The sequence below is a fragment of the Xenopus tropicalis genome, chromosome 2, assembly GCF_000004195.4.
Source record: "Xenopus tropicalis strain Nigerian chromosome 2, UCB_Xtro_10.0, whole genome shotgun sequence".
In the NCBI taxonomy this organism is placed as follows: Eukaryota; Metazoa; Chordata; class Amphibia; order Anura; family Pipidae; genus Xenopus; species Xenopus tropicalis.
In genome coordinates, this window is record NC_030678.2 from 97,750,195 (window position 1) to 97,768,726 (window position 18,532).

Below are 18,532 nucleotides of genomic sequence, written 5' to 3' on the forward strand. Positions count from 1 at the left end.
TATAATCAAACAACAGCTCAACAGCCCAAAGGCCAATAAGTCAGAAACCAGTCAGCCAGTATATGACCAATTATATAACCACTGCCCAAAGGGGCAGTTCACTTTTAAGTTAAATTTTAAGTTTGGGGGGGTTTAACCCCAGCAGCCTAAAACAATTGTTCTGTGAGGCAACACTTGTATTGTTCTTGTTACTTCCCATTACTTCAATATTTCTCCTAATCTGTCATTTACATTACTGCCTGGCTACTTGGGTAAACTGAACCATAGCAACCAGATAGCTGCTAAATTTCCAAACTAGAAAACAGCTGAACAAAAGCACTAAATGTAAAAAAAATAAAGACCAAACTGCTAAAAATACAAATATCTACATCAGACTAAAAGTCAACCTACTAATTACCAAACTAACAAGAATATTTTCTTTGCCATCGAGTTGTTGACATTTTAAAGGCTGACACAGCAGTGAACCAAATCAAACAGATTCATAATTTTGATACTTTGAGCTGCTCTATGTTTTATTTGATGCTACAAGCATTCCAGATTCAATTGTACTTGCATAAATTCACCAATGCAGGCAGCCCATAAGCTTCTTTTCTTAATTGGTTTAAAGAATGGTGTTTGTTTCGCCTTATTTTGCAATAGTGAAACTGCAGTATATTTTGCAGCTTGTGAAATTAAAAAAATTTAGTGTTACATTTCCTTTAAGTAAAAAAGCTATTCTACCCTGTACCAATAACTGCCCTATCCTGCAAACCACTTAGGGAATTCGCCGCAGAAGAAAGAAACGTGGAAGAAGGAAGCGCTTACTACAGCTACCCCTGGGGTACAAGGTAAGCGAATTAAGTCTCTTGGGGGTGCCTAACATTTTGGCACCCCCAAGTGACTTCCCCTTTAATGGGAAGCGACAAGCAGATTTCCTTCCAATGGTAGATATTGTGTTGTCAAACAGGTATCACACAGGATTGCAGAAGTAAGCACTACGGCACATTAACTGGTTTATAGCACGTGCCATAGGCAACACTTTTTCTGAATCATATGAATAGAAAGTGGATACAGACAGGGAAAAAGCTTTTTATCACAATAGTCAAAAATATTGGAACATGTTATGATTTACAGCCATCATGAGCACAGATGCAACATTTCTGAACTTAGCTTGTTGGACAGCTAGTTATTTTATAACATCTTATGTTCATCCCCCATAGACATCCCCCAATAAGGCTATTCACCATAGACTCTATTTTAATCAAATAATTTAGATTTTAAAAATGATTTCATTTTACTCTATAATAATAACACAGCACCTTGCACTTTATCCCAGGTGAGAATGAAATTAATTTTTTGTAGGTAAAACAATCCTACTGCAAGATCCTTTATCCAAAAAAAACCCAGGTCCTGAGCATTTTGAGAAACTTGACTTCCAAATTACTAGTCTGCTTACATACTTGCAACATTTACCTGTGGGTTACATATTACATTGGTAAGGACTACATGCCTTCAAAAATATTCATGACTAACATAGACCACAGACAGCTAAGACCATAAATGGCAGCAAAAAGGTCAGAATATATTTCATAAGAAAAGTATCTAATTTTACATAGCTGCACATTCATATGACTCATGATTACAACTCTCCAAAAGCTATGCAATTTTTAAGGCTGAATTCTAATATTTACATTTGAGATAATACAGAGATAACAATACACAAGGACCTCTGAAACAACACAGATCTCCAATACGTAACTCTGCACATGCCAGTGAGAGCAGCAATACACATTCAGATTTTAGTCTTCTTCCAACCAGATATCGGTCATACGTTTAAATGCAACGATCTTAAATTAACATTCAGACTGAAATTGTAGGATAAAGCCCTTAAAATACAAATCGGAGGACGTTCTGAATATTAAATTGTTGGCAGACACCAATCATACAAAAGTGACTTCCATTGCAGGTCCCCCAAGGATATCATCCAGATTTTATCGTTAGTGACCAAAATTTTCTAACCAGCCCAATCGTCATGGTACGAAAATTATTGGGGCGATAATTCGGAGCCCACACACAATCGTATGAAACCTACCAAATTGGTACGTGTGAGGTCAGCTTTACATTTATTTCTTGAAACTAGAAACAATACATTTAGGGGGTCATTTTTTCTATCGCTTTTTATGGCACATAAAAAACACAAATATGAATTATGGTTCAAAAACTTGAATGTCTGGTATTTATTAAGTGCAGAAAACTCGAATGTCAAAAGTCAATGGAAGTTGTCATAGGCAAAGTCAAGCCATATGCATCATCATCATTAATTTAAATAGCGCCAGCAGATTTCGCAGCACTTCACAATAAATTAAGGAGCTGGTATATTTTTTAATTTTTTTCATTAAAGGAGGAGGAAAGTCATTTTTGCATTTTACTCCCAATAGATTAGCCACAATAGTGCAAGTTTGAATGATATATTTATTCTGCAGAAAGCCTTACCATACCTGAGTAAACAGCCCTAGAAGCTGTTTAAGATAGCAGCTGCCATTTTAGCTTGGTCTCTGTAGCAGATCTAGGGGCTGGTAGCTCAGATCACACATTCTTATGAATTCTTATGGGAAGGGGAGAAGGAGGGGGAGAGGGAGAGAGCTGTGCAGACTCCGGCCCAGGAATGAAGGATTTTTCTGAGAGAAGAAGTCTGATGCGGAAGTACATGTGTACACAAAAGAAGATAAGAAATCTGGTGTTTCTTTTGATAGAGGACTTAGTGCAGCTTTTCTGTGAGTGCTTACGGTTGTATTTATTGAGACCTTTCTGATAAAGCTTACTTAATTTTTACATTTCCTTCTCCTTTGATACATTACAATTACGTAGCATCAGCCTGTCACTCCTCACAAAATGCATTTTCTCCACCAGAGGGACAAACATTGTGCATAACATAAGCTTTACTACAACTTTCTAACTTAAAATTAAATCTATAAGGTTCTGAAAAAAATATAAAACTAGGGGAAAGATCTTTTTCTGGATTAACACAACATTGTACTTCAATTTTAAGCAAACTCCACATTTATAAATCCCCCCAACAGGGTTTTTAAACTGTTGACTGAATCCAAAGGATTAGGAAACCTCCAAACCCTCCTTAAAACTCTTCATCTAAGCCAAAACCTTATACAGAAAGTAATATTAATTTCAGTCTGTCCCAGTGCAGATATATCAGAAGTCCAAATTAGGACTACTGCCCAAAATCACTGCTGTTAAGTATAAAGCCGAGACATTTATTAGTTACAGAGATTTACACTTCCTCTTGTTACAGGCTGGCGTTCAAAAACTAGCTCTGCTTCACTATTAACCAAGATATAATTCAGCTAAAAATGCCTCACCTAAACTAAATAATAAGTGTGCCAAACTATTTTACTTTCTGCTGAACTGTACACAAAACAACTAAAGTGCTGATACTGAAATTGTTGTATTTTCCGAATGTATTTATATTATGAAAAGCTAATTTTTTTTCAGCATAATAGACAAAGAATTCATTGGTATTGACTTGGATCAGACATAAAAATATGAACTTATCTTGTATTCCTAATATGAATTTATATATGACATAAGCCAGATATACATGGAACTGAAAACAGGATCATTCAGGTGAAGTTATTCACTCCCGTCGCAGCATGCAAGCTAGGCTTTATGCCTGAAGTGCAGGAACTTGCTTAAGATCACAGGAAGTCGACTACAGCTCTCTGGACATTCCTTCCCTAATGTTTGATTCAATAACCATCTGGCTGCTTTAGAAGACTGAATGGTAGTTATGCCAACAGAGCAAACAACTGTTACTAGCACTGGAGTCTAGAATTTGATTCTGATCTGGGCAGTCAGCAATGTGGGATTTCCACTCAAAATCGACTTTAGATTGTTTGTTATGTGAATGTGATAGGGACCTTAGAATGCAAGCTCCACAAGGGCAGGGACTGATCTCTTCAAATCTCTTCAAAGCCCTTTAAGGCTCTGGTACACGGGGAGATTAGTCGCCCGCGGCAAAACTCCCTGCTCGCGAGGCTTTTTCGGCGATTTCCCGAAATCACCCCGCCGCGTCTGCCATCCCGCCGGCGACTTACATGTTCGCCGGTGGGATGGCAGGGGGAAGGCAACTCGGGGAGATTAGTCACCCGCGAGCAGGGAGTTTTGCCGCGGGCGACTAATCTCCCCGTGTACCAGAGCCCTTACAAAGGATAAAGTGATGGTAAGGCTTCTTCTGGTAAAAGCGCAGTACCTCCACCTTAAACACTTTCACTGAACATCCAAAATGATGCAGTGCTACCCACAGAAACTTTGCAACTGATGAATACAACTTGGCATACAAAATCATGAACCAGTCGTCTGATGAGCATGCTTTGCAACAGTACATCAACAGATACACACTGTTTGGCATCAACTCATCCAAGACACTGGTTCTATAACCTTCCACTAGATAAAAAGTTGCTTAGTACTGAAAAAAAAAACCTGAATGCACAGCTATACTGTGCGGTTTTCTTTCCAGTAACTAGTTACCTGATATACAGTGACTGTCAATTACTTTGCATGAACAGTGCTTTACACTTAGCCATGCTCATTAGTATCATCACATAACCTGATGAATATTGATGGATTATTAGACCTTTATCTAAATCAAACCTGGCACAAAAAACTGCAATAATATCACAACCTAATCTTGCTCAGAATTAAAGGGGAAGCTTATATTTATACTCGTTTCTAGCAGAAACTTCACACATTTTTCAGATGGTTTTCATTTTTTATTGTTTTGTTTTTGAAATTATTTGCTTGTCTATTCTGTCTTTCTCCAGTTGGTTATTGGCATCACTGAACCCTGCAACTAAAAAAAACTCACATAAGATAAAGCTACATTTCTTATTGTTTATCTTTCTTCATAGGCCCTTTCCTACCCAATTCTTTTCCCCTTGAGTTAACTTTTGGTATGATGTAGAGGGTAATGTTCAGAGACAGTTTGCAATTTGTCTTTAATTTTTATTATATGTAGTTTTTTTAATTAATTCAATTTATATTCAGCAGCTCTCCAGTTTGGAGGATCAGCAGCTATCTGGTTGCTAGGGTCCAAATGACATTAGCAACCGGGGAGTGGATTGAATAAGAGACTGGTAATAAAAAAAATAATATTGTAGCAATAACATTAAACCTGTAGCCTCACATTTCAATATTATTTTTTGGTTGTTGGTGTCATTAACCCTGATTTGAAAGCTGCAAAGAGTTAGAAGAAAAATGCAAATAATTTATAAACTATAAAAAATAAATAATGAAGACCAATTAAAAAGTTGCTTAGAATTTGCTATTCTATAACATATTAAAACTTAACTTAAAGGTAGAACCACCCCTTCAAAAGCCATTGCTGGTTTACTAGACCAGAGTCACAAAATATTAAACAGTTTAAAAATATTAAAAAATCAATGCCAATTTCAAAATGTATGAGGATACAATTTTACAATTTTCTACAACATACTACATTAATTTTAAGAGGAGCTTTACCAGAACTAAACTCGATACAGAAAGCTTGGTATCAGCACTGACGTCTGACGGTTGGACAAAACCTACACCTGAATACGCATTGATCAAATACTAAATACTAAAGCCCAATGTGATACAAATGATTAGGACGGTACAACCCTAGCTGGTAAGTAGCTCCTGTTGAAAGGGTTCCATTTTTGTTTTCTTTTTTTTGTCAGAGCTAGTCATTAGCCCATTAACACTTTACTTACTACTGTTTAGCAGCACTATGCCATTTACCAACTAACACTGTCTTTCACCAGACATACACGCTGACCAGTGCTAGGTATGGACAGGGGTGGGCTGCAAACCAAAATCTAAAGCTGTTCTGCATTAGACCTGGTACTTGGCAGTAAACCTATATACGAATCTCCATGACCACCTCCCAGCGCTAACTCTCACATACCAAGCTGCATCTCTTCTTGAAAAGCAATGAGGTCCTCCCCCCCTCCCCTTAATACAGCTGTGGTTGCTCGTCGGCTTCCTTTGCTATGTGGGGAGCGCTCAAATACCAGGTTACATTCCTTTCCAGCGAAAACCCATACAGCGTCACTAGTAAGCCTGCCTGAAAGCAGTTGCGCAAAAACTGCTTTTCTTGTTCCTACCTGTGTCTCTGTCCCGGGAACACAACCGCTGTCAGCTCCGGTTCCCCCCACCCCCCGACATCCCAAGCCTCCGGCGCTCGCTGCCTCGTTTCCCCGGTTACCCGCAGCGCGCACACTGCTTGGTCCTGCCAGGGACCAGGGAATGTCATCTACAAGGCCATTGGACAATAGAGTAGATAAGGGGGTATGCGGTGTGTCCTAACATATGATTGGCAGAGCTTTCAGAAGGCGGGGTACTGCTGTAAAGTCAGCTGTTAGATAAACCAGGAATACGTGAACTTCGGATCTTTATAGTGTTCATAGACTAGCTAGGGTTAGATTCATCAAGCGATAAGCAGCATATATTGTTTGTGGAGTGGTGAAAGAAACCCGCGTAGACACAGCGAATAGGTAGTATCCAGGCCTGAATCAAACAGGACTCCATCTAGCAAAGAGAAGATCCAATCTTCGAGCCACCACATTCGGAAACATAATTCCAACAACAGATACATATCTGCCACTGAGAACTATGTAATAGGGGAAGGCAGGTTCCCGTATGAACTGACCAGTAATTTGATACCAGGCACCTTGAGGTGCTTTGCACTTATAAACTCGTACATAAAGGTTAAAGGTACACACCTTGTATGGCTCAGCCATGCATACAGCTTTAGGGGGGAGAGCCTCTGGTGCCTGCATAGATAAAACAAAAACTATATAAAACAAAACTTGCCCACCAGCAGACATTTGTCTGGTTAGAGAGCGGATACCCTGGCACAAAAATGAGAATGGCCCAACTTTTCGTCTAAAAGCCTTTGTGAGGGGGAATTCTCCAAGGCAAAGGATTTTTGCCAAAATGTTGGGGCATTCTCATTTTTTGCCAGGGTATCCACTCTCTAACTGTGTTTTTGTGTTTGCCTATCTGGTATATGTATTATAACAATAAAAGAGCAATATTGTGCTGTGTTATGATCTTTTTTTTTTAAAAAAAAATACACTTTCTAAAGATATTTTTATTGTATAATACCACTGGTGTGAATTGCTTTATTTAAGTACAAGCCCTGTTTTTCATAAAGGCTCAGTAACCAATCAAGCCCAAAATATTTTATACAGCAGGGCTCCGAATTATTACAATAGCATGGGTCATTCTTGTAGATACTGCAGGCGAAGCCTTACATAATTTTCTAGTACATGCAAGCTACACATTCTTTAGGAGGGAGTAAGCAGAATACTGGAGGGGAGACATTATTGGTGAAAAGGCTGAAGAAAGTAAGATTTCTATATACGCATTATCACCTGAGCTTGTGAGTTGCAACTTGTGCTGCTTAAAAAGATATGGTATATAAATTAGTAGGGAAACCTTCAGTCTGGTTTTGACAGGTGTTGTCCTTTTTTGAAAGGGCTGTCTTGTTTTTCAATAGTCTGAAAACCAAAGGGAAAAAATATAGGCAACAGTGCTTGAACAATGAGACACTGCCCCAGATGTGAAGACTTGGTGAAAATGTCCTTTTGGGAATGTTTTTGCATGGGTTCTGTGGGGACATAGTATGGATTCTATCTAATAATGTCTTTAGTTATGTTTGTTTGGCCAAAGACTATGCACAGAATGGCTTATATTACAGTGCACCTAATTAATTACTGCATGATTTTGTAAGTTTGTCCAATGACAAAGAAATGAAAAGTCTCAGAACAGTATCATTTCAATGGTAGGTTTATTTTAACAGTGGCAGATAGCACATCAAAAGGAAAATCGAAAAAATAACTTTAAATAAAAGATAGTGGCGGGTCTGACGATCATTTTAATTTATAAATCATTATATTTAATTTATATAATATAAAAAAATATAATTTATTATATATATTATATACCTGTATATTTTTTTTATATTTAATTTAGAAATGTAGGCATAGTCTTTCATTTCCCAGGGTGCTACAGCCATGTGACCTGTGCTCTAATAAACTTCAGCCTACCCCCCCAACAGCCAATCAGCAGAACAATGGGAAGGTAGGAGGATAGCAGCTCCCAGTAGATATTAGAATAGCCCTCAATAGTAAGAAATCCAAGTCCAGCTTGGGACTCCTCCAGTTACATGAAAGTAGAAGAAACAATAGGTTATCTGAAAGCAGTTCTATTGTATAGTGCTGGCTTTTTCTGAAAGCTCAGAATCAGGCACAATGGACTGAGATGGCTGCCTACACATCAATATTACAACTAAAAAAATAATACATTTGTTTGTTCAAGAATATTATTTTAAATGGTAGGGTAAATTATTTTATGCTATGTAAATTATATTATTTTATGTAAACAGTGTAATTTAGAAATAAAAAGTATACCATAAAAATCATTATAGAATCCCTTTAAATACATTATCCATATTCTATAGACAGAATATCAGTGACACTTCTTAAATAGCAACATGTATATGCTACCATTATACTTATTATACTAAAATAATACTAATTGTATATACAACATGTATACAGCTAATTAGTGACTTGGAGGCCAGGAACAATGGTGGCAGTGGCATAACTAGATGTTACTGGGCCCCACAGCAAATTTAGCTTGGGGCCCCTAAGGTTGACCTATTCTACAAAGATCTATTGAAATTACTCTCTGAGTGGAGATCCACAATGTAAACGCTAGATCAGGGGTGCCCAAAAGGTAGATCGCGGTCTACCAGTAGATTACTTTAAAGTTCTGGTAGACCTTGAGGTGGAATGCAGTGGGATGACATCCCGACACTTCTTTTTTCCCCCCCCCAGCATACTGGAGCTTTTGAGTGAGGCTGCTCAAGCCATCCGTCTTTGTTTCATCCCAGTATAGAAGGTTGTCCCCACTGGGTCTCTGTATATATTTGTTCCCACTTAATATATGTTTCTGTGTGCAGACTACAAAGTGGGCCATGAAGAAGGGAAGTAAAAACTACTACAATCCTTTCACATTAAACTTGAAGTTGGCACTTGAATAATGTTATGGGTATTAAATGTGAATTTGGCACTACATTTATACATTGCTATGTGTACTTGTTAAGCATCGGTTGATACTTTTTCTTGCTTATTGCGCCAAATAATAGACGTTGCACTATTTTAACTGTGGTAGATCCCATGACGGAGGCCAGGTTGCAAGAGTAGATCACAGGGTGACAAAGTCTGGGCATCCCTGTGCTAGACGCAAGTGCGTAGTGTATGGGGCTCTAAGGACTAACACTTGTGGTCCTTATCACCCCTCCACTTGTACGAAACCCTTAATAAATGAGCACTTATCTGTCAAAATGAGCAGACTTAGCGCCAGCTAAGTAACTTATATCAAAAGCTGGAAAGTGGTTATATGACACGCTAAGCATTCACAGTAAAAGATTCTTTTTTCCTTAGGTCGTTTGTTATTGGAAATAGCAGCTAACATGTATGTGCCTGTCTGACCTCCTGCTTAGTGTATTTGCTGCAAGAAGGTCTCTTATGTTGGATCTAGCCAATGCTTATAATATAATATAGGAGAGGATTGGTGGCTAGAGCAAAATGCCCAAGAGATTTTTGTTGCGTTGGGTTAACAATTTTGCATCTTTTTTGGAATTGCCCCTTTGCTCAGGAGGTTTGGATAACAGCTGGTCCCCTTTTTAAACATATTTCTGGTCTTAAAGATTTTAATGATGAATATGTTTTATATGGTATTTTTACCTGATGGCTTTTTCCAGGACCACATAATGTTGTCGGGGACATAAAAGCACAGGAATTTAAAGGAAGTCTGAACCAAGGTCTAAAGCATACCTGCAGCATTTCTTAAAAACAACTAAAAATGCCATTTGAATTAAAAAGTTTAAAACAGAAATATTTTACATAAAAGAATAAAAAAAAGACTGGGAACATCTTCCCCCCCCCCCCAAAACATTTATTTTTGTACATATAATCTCAACTTTCTAAAAAATCAAGGAAACAATACCTCTTCTCCATGAAGGAGGTAACTCATCAACCTTAAAAACCTCCTGATATAATAAAAACAAGTCTTTTTTAAAAACATCCCAAAATTTCAAATAAAATGAATAAGGAAGGCCATCCTACCCAGGGGCCTTCCCTGGGAAACTGTGCTTAATGCTTCCAACTATATTTGCAGAAACAATGAACATGGAAACAGATTTATAGATCTGCTGGGATTCTTATTGGAGGATTATTATGCACATTAATGCAGCTGCTGGCACTGGAGATTGGGGGCTCTCTTACATGCATGCGCATAATAATTATCTCTATATGTAAAATAACAAGATGCCTACCATAGTGATGAGAATCAGCATTGGTCAGTTCTCTTACACTTAAAATTAGGCTTTTGGTCAGCAGAATTCTCATTGGTGATTTTTCCTGCATCTATAATTACATCTTTAATCAACTTCAGGGCTGCCATCAGGGGTCACAGGGGGAACAGTTGTCCTGGGCCCGGCCATGCTACAGTTTTCTGATTGGCTCGGGCCCTGTTTAATCTATTATGGCCGGACCCTGTCATCCAATTGGTCACTCTTTCTTGCGCTGCTTCTTCTCCTTGTGCGGCGGCGACAGGCCCTTTTATGTTGGCGCAATCTTATAAAAGTGCCTGTCGCTGCTACACAAGGAGAAGGAGCTGCACAAGAAGACAATGACAACGACTTTGGGGGGCACTGTCTTTGGGGCAATTGGGGGCACTGTATATGGGGGGCACTGTGTATGGGACAATTGGGGGCATAGTCTATGGGAGGCGCTTTCTATGGGGCACTGTGTATGGGGGGTACTGTCTATAGGGGCAAATGGGGGCACTGTGTGGGGGGCACTGTGAATGGGGGGTACTGTGTATGGGGGGGCCGTGGCCAACATAGTGTTAGGGGGCGATTTGGTAGGGGGGCCCTAATACTTTTTATGTCTGTGTGTCCTTTGTACTGATGGGAGGGGGTCTGGGGGAGGGGCCCCATGATTTCTGATGGCAGCCCTGATCAACTTAACTCAACCCCTTTAACATTTCTGTGTTTCAATAGAAGAGTATCTAATATATTTAAAGGAAAAAGAATTGCAAGAGGCAGTGGCTATGGATACATTGCCAAGGCTTGCATTCTTTTCATGCTTAATCTGATTAAGACCTGAGGATATATTAGCTATTATGCAATGACTATTACAATGAATGCTAATTATGCCATTGCTATTTTAATTATAAATGCATAGCAAGTGAATAAAAACAATCTGCTCCGCAAAACTAAGTATATCAGGAATACTTTTCAGACAAAGTTTAAGTGCACCACCCACATATGCAGTGATTTGCAGTTCAACACTAGTGGTGTGCCAGGTAGTTAAATTAGTAGTATGCAAATAGAATAAAAAGAAAAATCGGAAAAAATCGGAAAGTGCAGGTTAATAGACCGCACACTGTGGTTGAGAGAAACAATACCGTTTGTACCAAAAATACTTCTAATAGGCACTATGCCACCAGCAACAAGAAGGCACTTCCAGTGCAGACAGCCATGTTGTGACACTAACATGCAAATGATACTTAGTGCTCCATTTTGCTCATTATGCGCATGCATGTGAGAGAGGGCCAGCAGCTGCATTAATATGCAGAATAATCCTCCAATGAGAATCTGGCTCTGTGTCCATGGCAACCAATCATAAGTCTTCTTTTGCTGTTATACCTGTAGCTTGCTGAAAAAATGTAATCACCAGTTGGTTGCTTGGTCACTGCCCAAGTGCAAATTTGCCCAGTGTTTATAAATTCGCCCTAGCTGCGGGTAGTTCGGCTGGAAGTCCTTTATGGCATTATTGGCTACAATAACCATTCAGCTTTCTAGAAAAGTCCAACCTGAAGGTCAGTTGGTGTGTAAGTTGAGGTGAATATGTATTTGCTGTCCTAATTATTCCTGGAACTATAGATGAAGGACTGATACACAACTGACATTATCCAATATGAACCTATTTCATAAGCTAAGCCCAAAAATTGGACCTTTGAGGGGGAAGTCCTGACCAAAGGTTGGACTTTTAAAGGGGGACTAAAGCTGAAAAAAGTTTGACAACCACTACCCTAAACAACCAAAATATTGCTATGTAAACACAGGCTGTCAGAGAAAACCTAGCTGAAGTAAGATTAGCTCAAGAAGGTCAGTGGAATATTCATTGGACCAACCAGTTATTTTATGTATTTCTCATAAACATGTATTAGAAATTACATTCATGAATTATTTATTTCCATGCTAAATGGCTGGTTTAATAAAAACTGATCTCTCCCAGAGCCATTTATGTGCTTTTCAATATTTGCCAAGAATGGGTGTACCAAAATAAATCTGAAATGAAAAGGTATTGCAGCTTTTAAATGTAACACAGACATCTTGGTTATTTGGATCTCTTTTCAAAAAGCAGCATATGGTAACATCATACATAAAAAAGCAGGAAATGTATAATTGTTCTGTTCACTGCTATGGTAATTCATAATCATTTATACAGGAATGATAACTTCCCTGGAGAGCGCTTCGTCTTTCATATTTCCAGATGTATTCCCATGTGTACTTTCTTTGCAGGAGCTTTATTAGAAACCATATCAACCTCCTGTCTTCTGTCAGTGTAGTGAATTAACATTCTCTTTGCTCAGCTCTGGAGAATTTAAAGCCTTTTCATTCAAGAAGATGTCATCATAATGAAAACATTCTCTGTGAAACTCTTTTTTTTTCCAAAAACAGAAACAAAAGGCTGATTTACATCCATAAAATTGAAAAAAGTAATTGTGTGAATCAAACATTCATTAAAGTTACTTACATCCAAAAATGCTTATTACACTTCCTTATAGTTGCCCTCAGTACCATTGTGCTTATCCCTCCTCCTGTGCAGTGCAGTTAAAGGGGCTGTAAACCAATGATAATGCTGTCCCTCTGTGCCCCCTAGTTTTAATGTAGAAGTTGCAGAAAAACATAATGCATAGATGCATGGAAATTCACCAGTGATAATTCTACTGACCCAAAATATCATTATAAGTGCAAGAAACGTGACCAATGAGAATGCTGATTCCCAGCACTATGTCAGGCATCTTGCTGATATTTTACATATAGAGATATTTATGGGGTTTTTATCCATCATTATTTTTTTATTGAAAAATATACATTATATATATATATATCTGGTTTGTCCCCTCATACGCCAATTTGTATATGGATTCTTTTGAGTGCAAATATATCTATCCTGATTATGCTGACAATCTATTTTTGTACTATAGATATATCGATGATATCCTGATTATCTGTCGTGGGGACCACATTGGAGTAGAATTGTCTGTTGCCAGTCTGAATAATTTACCCACTCCTGTGAAATTTACTCTAAAATATGCCAGAGATATGATTGATTTTCTTGACGTTAGGATTTTTCGTACGCTTATGGGGGTGGGTACCACACTGTTCCACAAGGATACGGATCGCAATACGGTCCTGCATGCCCATAGCTTCCATCCACCCTCAGTAATTAAGTCTATTCCATATACACAATTTTTGAAAGTGTTTAGGATTAATACAGACTTTGCAACTGCATCACAGCAGGCTAATGATATGCGTGACCGTTTTGTTGAAAGAGGTTATTCTTCCTTAATGTTGAAATGGAGAGCGCTAGAAGAAACTCATGTACTGGCAACCTGAAGGCTACACGGACTGGAACCCAATTGGACCGGATGGTGTTTGTGACTGATTTTACTCCGGTGAGTCATGATGTTAATATGTATGTATGTATATCTTTATTTATAAAGCGCTACTTATGTATGCAGCGCTGTACAGTAGAATACATTAATACAAATGGGATTATTAAGATAATAATAGATAAATACAAAGTACAACAATAAATACAGATAGATACAAGATAAATACAGTTGCAATAAGTCAAAGACACAAGAGGATGGAGGTCCCTGCCCTGTAGAGCTTACATATGGGAGGGTAACTTACAGACACAAATAGGCAAATGCAGTATAAGTGCTGTAGGTCACAGTGGGTGACACTACAATATAAGTGCTGATTCCCAGATCAGGTGCTGAGTGAGTGCACCTGATCTGGGAATATGACAATAAAGAAACATTGGCCAATTTACAACTTGATGCCAGTTTACCTTTTACTCATATGTCACCTCCAGTTTGTGCTTATCGTCGGTAAACCAGGATGTTATAGGTGTGGCAATTGCAAGACTTGTGGATGTCTGATCACAGGAAATACATTTGCTTACCCACACACTGGGAAAAAGTTCTCAATTCGACATAGACTCACTTACATATCTGAATTTGTCATATATTGCATCATGTGCCCTTGTGGCTTATATTATATTGGAAAATGCATTACTTCCTTCCGTACACGGATGAATAACCATAGATCTGTGATCCGTTTGGCGTTGACTACTGGGAAATCTGATGTCCCTTTGGCTAGACATTTCGTAAAACACAAACATTCATTGCCTGCGCTGAGAGCAATTTTGATTGATCATATTCCCCCCTTATCACGTGGGGGTGATATGAAATATATGGAGATACATATATTTGGAGTATGAATTGATATGATTCTGATGCACTCCTTTGGACTATATGTTTTCTACTATGATCTCTTACACTGGCTTCTATTTATGATCATTCTTTTAATTGATGTTTTATTCTGTGATTCACACCTATTATTTATATCACTAAAGAATTACCACTTTTCATATGTTTAGATTGACTGGTTAAAGGAGACATATCCTATAAAAATTAACAATGTACCAGGGAATTGTACTCCTCTAGATATAGAAGGATTGTGCTAAAAAAGTTGTGTTTCAGACTGATTTATTGAGAAATTCACCCAAAACCCCACTAGCCCTGCCCATCCGTTCCACTTCCAGCTGGCTGAATTCTCTGAATGTGCAGAGGAGCCGGCAGCCCTCAGTAACCTGCACTGTAGGATAGGATCCAATCAGCAGCTAGGCTGACCTGATAGGGAACTGAAGCCTGTCTTTGCTTGTGGGAGTGCAGGGCTCTCCCCCTCCTACTGTGCTTCTGGAGGGACACGCCCACTCTTCATTTCACACTGGAGGGAGAAGTGATACGATCTATAGGGAGCTTCAATAAAGGGGCCATTTTTACAGAGAGGATTCATTTTTAGCACAAAGGGAAACCAGCACCATATATTATTCATAATTGCCTACAAAATAAGCGTTTTTCCCATTTATCCAATATGTCTCCTTTAATATATTGATGGAGGGATACTCTATATTATATTCACTATGAATTTTATTCACATGAATGGTGGATTTTAGTGCCCCTATACCCATTGGGAGTTACTATTCGTACTTGATCTTTTAAAGATGAGTACCTGAGTTACTTTGGTAACATAACATGATGCTTTACAGTACTACTAACCACTTTGGGGTTATCTTGTATTACTCTATATATGGGTTCTATTATAGATAAATTGGTTTATTTTTATTCATATTTGTTATATTAATTTCTTCTGGTGTATGTATTTATGTTTTTATATCTTTTTAGGACTCCTCTGGATACTATTGGGGTAATTTAGAATATCACCTGGGATATTTTGGGGATGTTTCACTGTCACTGCTACAATAGTGGGATTCTTTATATATATATATTGGGTTAATATATGTTAATAGCTGGTGTGCACTGATTGGGTATGTTCTGTATTTAAACTTGCACCTTACTTCCTTACGTCTTTATCCTGGTGACGGTCCCGTAGGGATCGAAGCGCGTAGACATTATGTCCAAATAAAGAATTTAACTTTGAGATATCTATGCCATGAGTGCTTTCTGGAGCACCCGGCCGTTGTTTTGATTGGTGAGTGCAGATAGTGGGACATTTTATATATATATATATATATATATATATATATATATATATATATATAAATATATAAAAAACAAGACATATCGATAAAGGACAGACTTGTTCAGTGCTGGGAAACTGTGCTTAATGCTTCCAACTCCAATTGCAGGAACAAAGAACATGGAGCCAGATTTACACAGATCAGCTGGGATTCACATTGGAGGATTTCTGCATTTTAATGTAGACGCTGGCTCTGGAGATTTCGGGGAAAAGTTTTGGAAACGTTTTATTGTGCAATATTCCTTTAAGAATACAACCCTGATGTTGGTGGACTACAGCTTTTTACTGTTGCTAATAACCCTTTGAGACAGCAGGGATTTGTGCATATTATTTTTCTCCTCGCAGCCAGTCACTTTATAATCTCTCCAGCTGTATACTTTTGTCTTCTGAATTAGGTTCTTCAGTCTCAGCAGCAGACGTCTCCACCTTGTTTCATATTCCTTTATTAACAGTTATAATAGTGGATTTTTGGGTGCACTTCATATACATGTTCTCAAGGTCTGCAAATACATACATTTTGTTACAAGTGGTGTAACTAGAAGTTACTGGACTCCACAACAAAATTAATTTAGGGCTCACAAAACATTGGAAATAAGACATTATTCATAAACATAATAAAAATTAGTTTTCAGTTAGTGCCCCACTATCCCCCACCAGTTGCAGGGTCTGCTTACTCTATAATTATACCCCTGGGTCCTGACTAATGGCTCTTTATATGAGTAAACTGTAGAATATCGTCCTTGTATGGACCTTCATACATATTGAAGCTGCTGTGGGTGTTACAATTGTTTCACCCTTTATAAAAATTAGAGAGGATTATCCTTATTAGTATTGCTACAGTTTGGATTTCACACAGTCATAGTTTTGCAACAGTTTCAGTTTTTACAATTTCAACATACCTAACAGTGTTTTTCCTGAGGGTGATTTGCAACTGGATCTGAATAAATCTCTTTTGTAGAGGATATTGCTATATGTGACTAACTTGAAGGAAGACCAAAAGAGGAGAATGCAAAAAGTTCTTGGCACCACTCTAAAACATAGTAACATAGTAAGTTAGGTTGAAAAAATATATATGTTTATCAAGTTCAACCTAAATGACCATATACTGTATATAACCTGCCTAACTGCTATTTGATTCAGAGGAAGGATCAACTAATTTACCTCAGAGGGGAAAAAAAATCCTTTCAAGATCAACTTCCCTGGATCAACTTGGACTAAGAGCTATCTCCCATTACCCTCTATTTCCTCACTTGCTAAAAAATCATCCAAGCCCTTCTTGAAGCTATCTAACGTATCAGCCAGTATGACTGATTTGGGGAGGGAATTCCACAAGGTCCATCTCCATTATGGATTTGCCTTGTGCAGTTCCATTAAGGGTATAAGTGGCTTGTATATTTTGACATCCCAGGTGCATGACCTTACATTTATCCACATTAAATCTCATCTGCCACTTAGCCACCCAGATTGCCAGTTTGTCAAGATCCTGCTACAAGGATGCCACATTCCGGATAGAATTGACTGGGGTGCAGAGTTTTGTGTCATCTGCAAACACTGATACATTATGTATATTACCCTCCCCTAAGTTGTTAATGAACAAGTTAAACAAAAGAGGTACAGAACCCTGAGGGACCCCACTGAGAACCTTATTCCAAATAGAGAATGTACCATTAACAACCACCCTCTGTACCCGATCCTGTAGCCAGTTTCCTATCCATGTGCAAACGTTTTCACTAAGACCAATAGACCTTAGTTTAGAAAGCAGCCATTTGTGGGGCACAATATCAAATGCTTTGGCAAAATTCAAATATATCACATCTACTGCACCCCCACTGTCCAGTTCCTTACAAACCTCATAATAAAAAGCAATTACATTTGTCTAACATGACCTGTCCTTCATAAAGCCATGCTGATTACTGCTCATAATGCCATACTCCAGAACATAATTTTGTATGTGATCACTTAACAAGCTTTCAAATATCTTGCCCACTATGGATGTCAAACTTACTGGCCTATAATTGCCAGGCTGAGATCTTAATACCTTTTTAAATATATAAATGACATTAGCTTCCTCCGATCCATAGGTACCATACCAGATGAAAGAGAGTCTGAGAATATCAGAAGCAGAGGTCACTGTAAAACTGAACCTAGCTCTCTCGGTACCAAAGGGTGTATTCCCTCTGACCCTGGTACCTTGTTCACTTTAATCTTAAGTAAACCTTTATGCACCTTATCCTGCATCAACCACTGACTAGATTGAACTGAGCCAACATTGCAGCTATTGGGTGATCTTGGTGGTCTTGGTACTCTGGCTCCTCTTCTGTATACCCTGAATAAAAGAACTGGTTTAGCACATTTGCCTTTTCTGTATCCATTGTAACCATATTGATACTATCAGCGAACGTGGCCACACTCTCAACCTGCATCTTTTTACTATTAATATACTTAAAAAACATTTTGGGGTTAGTTTTAGCCTCTGCTGCAATTTGCTCATTTTCTTTCTTTTCCTTCCGGATTGCTGTTTTACAACACTTGTTATAGTGTTAATATATACATTAAATGCAGCTTCTGTCCCCTATGCTTTTCCTT

At 38.2% G+C, this 18,532-nt stretch overlaps 1 protein-coding gene across 3 annotated transcripts in view; it reads right to left on the minus strand.

Annotated features, from left to right (window-relative positions):
• Positions 1 to 6,281, minus strand: part of tpst1 (tyrosylprotein sulfotransferase 1) — a 32,457-nt gene extending 26,176 nt beyond the window's left edge. The window contains exon 1 of one of the 3 annotated variants that reach the window (XM_012957093.2): positions 6,135 to 6,281. The gene's annotated coding sequence lies outside the window, so the exon portion shown is untranslated. 3 annotated transcript variants of the gene reach the window in all.
• Between the last annotated feature and the right edge of the window lie 12,251 nt (positions 6,282 to 18,532).